This window comes from Engraulis encrasicolus, chromosome 2, assembly GCF_034702125.1.
Source record: "Engraulis encrasicolus isolate BLACKSEA-1 chromosome 2, IST_EnEncr_1.0, whole genome shotgun sequence".
Classification (NCBI taxonomy): domain Eukaryota; kingdom Metazoa; phylum Chordata; class Actinopteri; order Clupeiformes; family Engraulidae; genus Engraulis; species Engraulis encrasicolus.
The window spans coordinates 19,121,235-19,130,099 of NC_085858.1; positions in this window are offsets into that span (position 1 = coordinate 19,121,235).

The following is an 8,865-nucleotide window of genomic DNA, read 5'->3' on the forward strand; positions in this document are numbered from 1 at the left end:
CAGTAGATAGTGTCAGTGCTGCCTCACTGCCTGCTGAGCAATGACAATGGGAGCTTCAAGAGACGCTCATCCAGGTAGTGACGACGAGATACAAACTTCACTGACCTACTCTTCCTTGCTGTGAAGGACATACAGTAGGCCTACAAGTATGTGTATACATTTGTTATCGTCTTTACATTAAAAAAAAACTGCTTGAAAGAAAGAAAAAAAAACCTGGTATGTGCAAGAATTATACACGGATACAACCGTACTGTGGTACTGCGCAAAAAAAAAGACAGAATCCTCTACATCTACCGTCTGGTTCGTTCAAAATGTCTGGATGCTGGGTATACAATTTGAAGATGAGAGATTGGTATTCACATGAAACACACAATGGTTTCAAATAGCAGTATGAACAAATATCACTGAAAAAATCAGTACATGACACTGATAATTCAGTATTTCATTAATTTCCTGACAAAAGAGACACATACTGAGTTCTTAGTCTTACCGTAGAAAGTGCTTATTAATAACATACTTTTTTATCCCAGAATATAAAAAAATACTTAAAATCCTTTTTAAAATCCTTTTTGAGACAGCTAGAGAACAGACAAGGAGGGAGTGGGAGACAGAGATGGGGTAGGGTTGGGAAATGACCCAAGCCGGATTTGAATCCGTGAACCCATGGCCGATGTATGTAGCCTCCATGTGCTCAGTCAGGTATGTCAGCGCACTGTACCCCAGCGCCCCCCAGAGCCAGTGAACATGTTTAAAGATAAAGATTTGATGGCCTTTTATGACTTTATGGATGATAGGACAGTGTGAGAGGTGGACAGGAAGTGAATAGGGAGAGAGATGGGGAGGGGTGGGCAAATGACCCGGGGCGGGAATCGAACCCGGGTCGGCCGCATGGCAGGCAAGTGCACTACCAGTTGGCCACGGCAGGGCCCAGTGAACATGTTTAATAGACTGTTGGTGAATCATTAGCTGAGTATGATTCATTATTGAGTCAAGGAAATGACCCATGACCATCAACTGTCTGGCTCTGCACTAGTTTAGCATCAGCAGGTGTTTCAGAGAGTATACGCCACTGAAAATGAGTGCCTTTTACAACTTCTAAAAACGGATAATGCAACATACCAGAACACATCACGCAGTCTATAACTCACACATTTAAATTTCACATCTTCCTATGAAATAAGCAAAATTGATTTTCAGTGTCAACACAAAAAGACTGTAGCTGCAGCATTGATGCTTTGTGAATGAGAAGGCCTGAAAACACATACTTAGTAAATCACGGACACCTGAAGGCCTCCTCTTGTACCTTCAAAAGTTAGTCAGTGAAAAAAAAGATAAAAAGACAGCCTGTTCCCTTGGCGTGCGTGCGTGCGTGCGTGCGTGCGTGCGCATGTGTGTATACATGCACACTCTTACGTACGTGTGTATAGGCGTGAGTGTGTTTGTGTGGAAGTGTGTGCTTGGGTGTAAGTGTGTGAGACAAACAATCAAACAAGTAAATGAAAGACAACGTTAGTATTTGAACAAGTGGGGGAAAAGAAGAGAGCAAAAGATGGGCAGACAATTCCGAGCAACAGAGTGGAAAGAATCAATACAATGCATACAGAGAGAGAGAGAGAGAGAGAAAGAGGGAGACTAATGCAGTAAGGTGCAGATTGCACTCTGCAGATCAATCCATCGTTCTCCGATCTGTGCATACAGCGCTATCAGAGAAGAAAGGAAGGCCCTTTTGTCTGGTTTTGTATCCCGGTCTGTTCAGCGCAAATAACCCATGTACTCATCTCAAAGAATTCTAAGCAGAGGCAGCGCCGAGATCAAAAGAAGTTTTTTCCCCCCTAAAATCGCTTTGTGACTACAGGCCATTGTTTGAGATAGTTGCCAGGAGTCATTAAGTGTGGGATGAAGGAGCACTTACATAGACCCAGCGCTTTTACACTCAGCATCACTGTGTGTGTGCGTGCGTGCGCGCGTGCGTGCGTGCGCGCATGTGTGCGTGTGTGTGTGAGCGTGAGTGAGTGTGCGTGCGTGTGTGAAGGTGCGTGTGCATATGCGTGAGTGTGAGTGCATGTGAATGTATGTGTGTGTGTGTGTGTGTGTGTGTGAATGTGTATGCAGGTGTGAGTGTGTCTGTGTGTCTGTCTGTGTGTGTGCGTGTGCATGTGTGTGGGTAATGTGAGCCCTCTAAATGCATCACGCTGGTGAATGTTGCGGCGCTCTGAGTCAAATACCTATTCAGGAAGCACTACAAGGCAGAAGATGAAGAATGTGCTCTGAAGATTTAAAGGATGAACCACAAGTCCACAAGGCTCATCATTCACTGTGTGTGTGTGTGTGTGTGTGTGTGTGTGTGTGTGTGTGTGTGTGTGTGTGTGTGTGTGTGTGTGTGTGTGTGTGTGTGTGTGTGTGTGTGTGTGTGTGTGTGTGTGTGTGTGTGTGTGTGTGTGTGCGTGTGTGCGTGCGCGTGTGCGTGTGTGCATGTGCGTGTGTGCATGTGCGTGCGTGCGTGCGTACGTGCGTGCGTGCGTGCGTGTGTGTGTGTGTGTGAAGTATGTGAGAGAGATAGCGAGAGGGTGTGTGTGTGTGTGTGAAAGAGAGAGAGACAGAGAGAGAGCGAGGGAGAGAGAGAGAGAGAGAGAATGTGTCTACATGTGTGTGTGTGAGAGACAGGGAGAGAGAGAGACAGATGGAGTGTAAGAACATGAATAAGCGAGAGAACACTGGGAGAGTGAAAGACAGAAGGTGATGAACGAGCGGCGAGGAAAGGGTTAAGGAGAGAAATGGTGCGATGGTTACTGCGGCAACCCAGCAACATATTCCCCCCTCTGCATCCCTGACAGGCAGAGTGAGAGCTGCAGCTGAGGGGCTTTTTGTCATCACCTACAGGGTTAAACGGGGTGAGAACCTTGTGCCATGCTGCTGTTTTTATATTATTATCACAGTCCTTCAGTCGAATTCCTTTTCTGATGGATATCATTTTGTTAAAGACTGATATAACATAAAACAATGGGCATGATTCCATAATACAGAAACATAACTTTGTGTTATTGTTTTAATGTAACATCTGAATGATCTCTGATTTAATCTAATGTAATCAAATGTTATAGAAGTAAGTAAATGCTAGTTTCTGGCTCAAGGCGATGCTCAAAATCATGCTTTATTCCTTTGGGGAAAAAAAGGTTATTTCTATTCAGCTACCCTATCAGGGGAGTGTCATCAAAAATGTGTCTGTGACTGCACCCTTTTTTTTCCTGAGGGCTTCTGCTTGATTTCGGTCCTCAGAGCAGAGGAGTCGATATCTTCTGACATTCTTTGATGCTACTCACACAGCCAGTCAAACTGATGACAGCATTGGTCACGGCGTCTTATAAAAATTCCCCTTGATGACAGTTTACACTTAGTACCTCTATTTATTTCCATCTACGGTGACACCTGTCACCACAATTCAGTCCTCTGAGGGGCTCATCCGATTTTACCTTTTGTAGCATCAAGGGTCTGATGTACGTACTCTACGTACTGTACTGGAGGCCTCTCTGTCAACGTGTTGTGCACATGGCACTGTGGCATATAAAACCAACTTGGAGTATTTATTTTGCCAAGCCAATCTGCTCACCTGCACCACTGGGGGTCCTGTTTGCAAGGCAGAAAGGCAGTAGCATTTTTACAGTAGATGCTTTGGAAAAAAAAGAGAAGATTGATTTGAATAAAGATTGACTGAAACTTTTTGTCTTGTGATCTTGTGAATCTTGCAAATGTCCTCCTTTTAAGAAAGTACCAATGAGCATTACCATTATCATAACCACATCCTTTTTGGACTGAATTGTGAAATCGAGTACAAGATCGTCTCGAATCTGCCAAAGTGGGGAAATCGTATAGATCCTCTTTCAGTGAACATGTTTACTATCAGTATCAGAGTGATATCTCTTACTTAGTGTTGTTGTCTTCAATTTTATTCAATCTTTACATTATTGTGTTTCAACTGTGCACTTTATGAGAGCGTCATCAGTGTGTTTACATTTGATTAATTGCTAATTACAAATTGCAATTATATACATGCCTGTTTTTGCTTTTTTGTTGTTTTAATTTTTTCGATGGAAGCTTGTGATAAAAAAATCGGAATAGAGATTTCATCATGATATGACATTTTTGCCATGTCGTCCACCCCTACCTGTGCCTCACCCATACTATGCCTGTGCCCTGGGCCCACCCATGTGGAGTAGTCTACAGGCACACTAGATAATATACAGTAGATCACAACAACACGCCAATATATGTCATAAATGAAGCAAATATAATGCTATTATCATGTTTAAAAAAAAATGACAAGCCTTTTCTTTGTTGCCTTGTGTGTCCAAATATCAACCTTGAGAATTGTTATGGGACCGAACAGCTTGTTATGGGATCAAACAGCTTCCTTGGCCGAGGTCTGCACTCTCCAAGTGTATTTCTAGTTTATTTTGTTTTGCTATACCTTCTCTTCCAATTTGCCATACAACTTGCCACCCCTTCACTGAGCCCGACGTTGGAAACTACTGATCTAGAATTTCACAAATTCTCTATGGGGTGTGTTTGAAGCAACGATGCTGTGCTGTTAGCAGGAGTGTGAAGGAAAGGGTGGTCGCTCTGTCTGTCCAATTGTAGCTCCAACTAGTAACATAAGGAGACATTTCATGAACACAAGCTAACCATGCCCTCCCTCTCAGAAATGGGTAAACAACGCAAGTGAGCCAGACCCAATTCTCAAAGAGGGCGTTTCCATTTCACTTCCCTCGCCATTTCAAACATTCATGTAGTTACTCCACTTTGCCTTTGAGGGGAGCAACTTGGTACAGCATCCTGACAGCCAGCTGATGCTGATGCGCAGTGTAGTCGTCCGTCCGTCCGTCCATCCATCACTGGAAAGCAAAGGCCACTCCAGAGCTGCAGAGCTGCAGAGCCGAGAACGGGGCAAGTCAGCAGCGGTGAGGACGGGATCAGACTGAGTCATGTCTGGGGCAGGGCAGGGCAGCCGCAGAGGGCTCTGGAGAGGCATACAACATCCATGGACAGCGAAACACAGGGTGTGTGTGTGTGTGTGTGTGTGAGAGAGAGAGAGAAAGAGAGCATCCAGGGTGTGTTTTTTGCGTTTGTGTCTGTGTGTGTGTGTCTCTGTGTGTGTGTGTGTGTGTGTGTGTGTGTGTGTGTGTGTGTGTGTGTGTGTGTGTGTGTGTGTGTGTGTGTGTGTGTGTGTGTGTGCGTATGTGACGATATCCTGAGTGCGTGCGTGCGTGCGCATGTGTGTGCGTGATGTTATCCAGGGCTACCTGCTCGGCTAAGCCACCTCATCTAATAGCAGTCTGCTACTGTCCATCTGCGAGGCTTTATTTGCACTGGGGGCTTGGCTGGATGGGGAGACCAGATATGGCCCTCTTGTTGCTTCCACTGTTTTTTTCTGATATTAATCCCTCCCCTCATCCATCTCTCTCTTTCTCTCTCTCGCTCTCCGACACACGCACACACACATACACACACAAACACACACACCTGCTGACAGTGTCTCCTCTGTGACAGGGGAATGCCATGCTCTCCGCTGGGTAAGGATTTGCTGGGATGCCAAAGCATTGTGACGCCTCTCTCTCTCCACACACACACACACACACACACACACACACACACACACACACACACACACACACACACACACACACACACACACACACACACACACACACAGGCTTACTCCTCCTCCTCCGTCTCTCTCTCTCTCTCTCCAACCCGTATCCGTAGCGACTGAGGCAGTGAGGCAGGGTTGCGTGGTTGCTAGGAGACGTGGTGAGTGTGGCATTTTGGCCCAGTGAGAACGAGAGGAAGCCGTCTGTGAGGCATGGGCCAATGTGGAGGGACACTGCCCTCTGTAGGAGACTGACTGAAATGACATGATTGTGTGTGTGTGTGTGTGTGTGTGTGTGTGTGTGTGTGTGTGTGTGTGTGTGTGTGTGTGTGTGTGTGTGTGTGTGTGTGTGTGTGTGTGTGTGTGTGTGAATGAGAGAGAGAGAGAGAGAGAGAGAGAGAGAGAGAGAGAGAGAGAGAGAGAGAGAGAGAGAGAGAGAGAGAGAGAGAGAGAGAGAGAGAGAGAGAGAGACTGGGGAGAGATGAAACAGTCAGGGGGGACATTAGAGAATCAATTTCATTTAATGTATTCATGTTTTTATTACTCTGTACCCCAGCAGTAATACCACTGATGAGAGCCTGCCCTCTAAGTTGTGTTATTCTAATGAGGCTCATTGGCATTGGGGAATATTAAAGGGATATCTCACATTACGACAGTATACTTTGGTTTTAAACTATTTTTGTGTTTCGATTTTTTTTAAGCCTTTGGCATCCGATTTGTGAAACTCCATGCTTCTCGCAAGTTCAGTTTATGCATTTTCTCCTTCCCCAAAACATTTGCAGTATGATATAGTTATGGATGCTGAACAAAATAACTACACTACCTTGAAGACCTTCATGTCTAGAACCCGAGCATCGACTGAGATTTTCTAATAAGATACAACAGCATTATCTTTCTTACTCTGACATCTTGTGGACATGTAAGGCATTGCATGATGTAACAATGAGCTGCATCAGTCTACTGCAGCAGTAGTTCAGCCTCTGCATTTCCTTATATCTGCCATTAGGGCATGTCAAATGCATGCAGGGTGCAACACTGCGAGAGAGAGAGAGAGAGAGAGAGAGAGAGAGAGAGAGAGAGAGAGAGAGAGAGAGAGAGAGAGAGAGAGAGAGAGAGAGAGAGAGAGAAAGAAGACCCACATCATCAAGAAATGTCTCACAAGATGCTTGACCCAGGCGTACAGATATAGAAGAATTTCTGATCCTAAAACAATACAAACAATATATAGATTTTTATAACACACTGTCACATTCTATTCCATTGCACTAGTTGCAGTGGAGTTTTTTTAAAAAATGAAATCCAACTGTTGAGGAAAATGATGGTACTACAGGAAACATTCAAAGACAACAAGATGAGAGCAACACTCCCAATCCAACTCTAATTTAAAAGCAACGATACGCTCTTCATGCCAATTTTTTTGTCAGAATTATATTTGAGATTACTGTATTCATGAAAATGGACTTGTAGCCGACCTTTGCCACATTCTCCTGCATTACTTTTATTGTAATCAAGTTCTTCTATCATTTAATGTGTTGCTACTCTTCTCTTCACAATGATGAATGTCAGCATTTTGTGGAAGACTTTGATATAGGCCTACAGTATAACCTTGATCACTATGGTCTATGAACGAAACATTGTGCAAGCAAACACTACTGGACTTAAAGAAGGCAGGTGATCAATCTGACCTAAAGCTTCTCAGGTGTTGTAGCCTATTTAACAATGTTTCTGTCTAACTGCACTTTTTATGAGTGCGTGCAATTTCTACAGTGCAGTGTAAGGCTAGAGAGCTTTCCCACTTAGCATAGTGGGATGTATTGCCTGCTGTTGCTGACATAATGGATATGAAATGATTGCAGTCCTACAGTAGGCACCAGTAAGTAGGCTAGGCCTGCAGTAGCTTGCCATTGTGACACTTCCCATAGCCCATAGTGCTTGACTCCTTGTTGTGTGAATTACAGTATCATAGATTATTTACAAAGGTATTTACAGCAGTGAACTGAGAGCGTGTGATCGACGGAGGGCAAGAGGCATGCAAGGCTGTGCATATATGCGCATGTGTGAGTGTCATAAGTACGTAGCCTATAAATTATCCACAGTTAGAGTTCTGTGATGCAGTTGCTATGGCAACCCTGTCGGAGCTGCTGCTGCATCTGCATAGGAACTGGAGGAAACGGCAATGGGGCTTAAGGAGGGATAAAAAGAAACAGAACATTACGTTTTGTAAATGTCTCAAGACGGTAAGCAGACTGGTGGTGTAACCTGAGGATCAGGACAAGCAGCGCATGGGAGATGGCCATGGTCAGGACTGCACTGGCTGAGGGGAAGTGAGAGAGAGGAGTAGAGGAGGGGAGGGGAGGAGAGGGAAGGGGGGGGGGGCTCCATCACTGCAACCCACTCCATACAGGACTGTGATTGTGTGTACAGGATTGAACTGCAATGCATATATCAGCTTATGCATTTTCTGCGTGTCATTCACCCTTCTGTGCTGGACACCTTTGCCATGTCTTATCCAGATAGCTTATTTGCTGCATCAGCATGCAGTGACGAGTTTGCTGTTATGGTGACCCTGCCTTGCATGATGCCATAATCAGACTGACAAAATAATAATAATAATAGGCCTAATAAGAATACTACTACTACTTCTACTACTAGCCTACTACTACCCTAGCCTAATAGTAATAATACACCGATAACAAAACAAAAGAAACATTAAAGTCATACCAAAGTAGCCTTTGTCTGAGGTTAAAGCCACTTGAATTGAAAGCCTCATCACAACGTTCTATAGCCTAGACTGAGCCGGATGCTCTTTTATTTACCAAAATCAGGTCAAACAGTCTCAAGTGACTGTGAACAAATAGCCTCAAGCCACAATTTCCAAAGAACAGATAATGCGTGCAATGCATTCCATAGCCAACATACCGTTATTGAAACTTATTTTGTTTTGTTGTTGTTTTTCAACAAGTGGTAGGATGGTAGGTACATTTTTAACCTACGTCAGTAGACTGTCATAAACACCTTTTGTTAGTGAGCAGCACCCATGTATAGGCTACGGAGTGGCCAATGCGTGGTGCGCAATACCAAGAGCATCCGTGGAACATTAAATACGTGTACATTATGTGGACGCCATTAATGGTCTCGTGAAGCCTAATAAGAGTATAAGAATATTTAGAACAGTGATGGGGAATGGGAGGGGAGATGGAAGGGTGTAATGGGGAGAGACG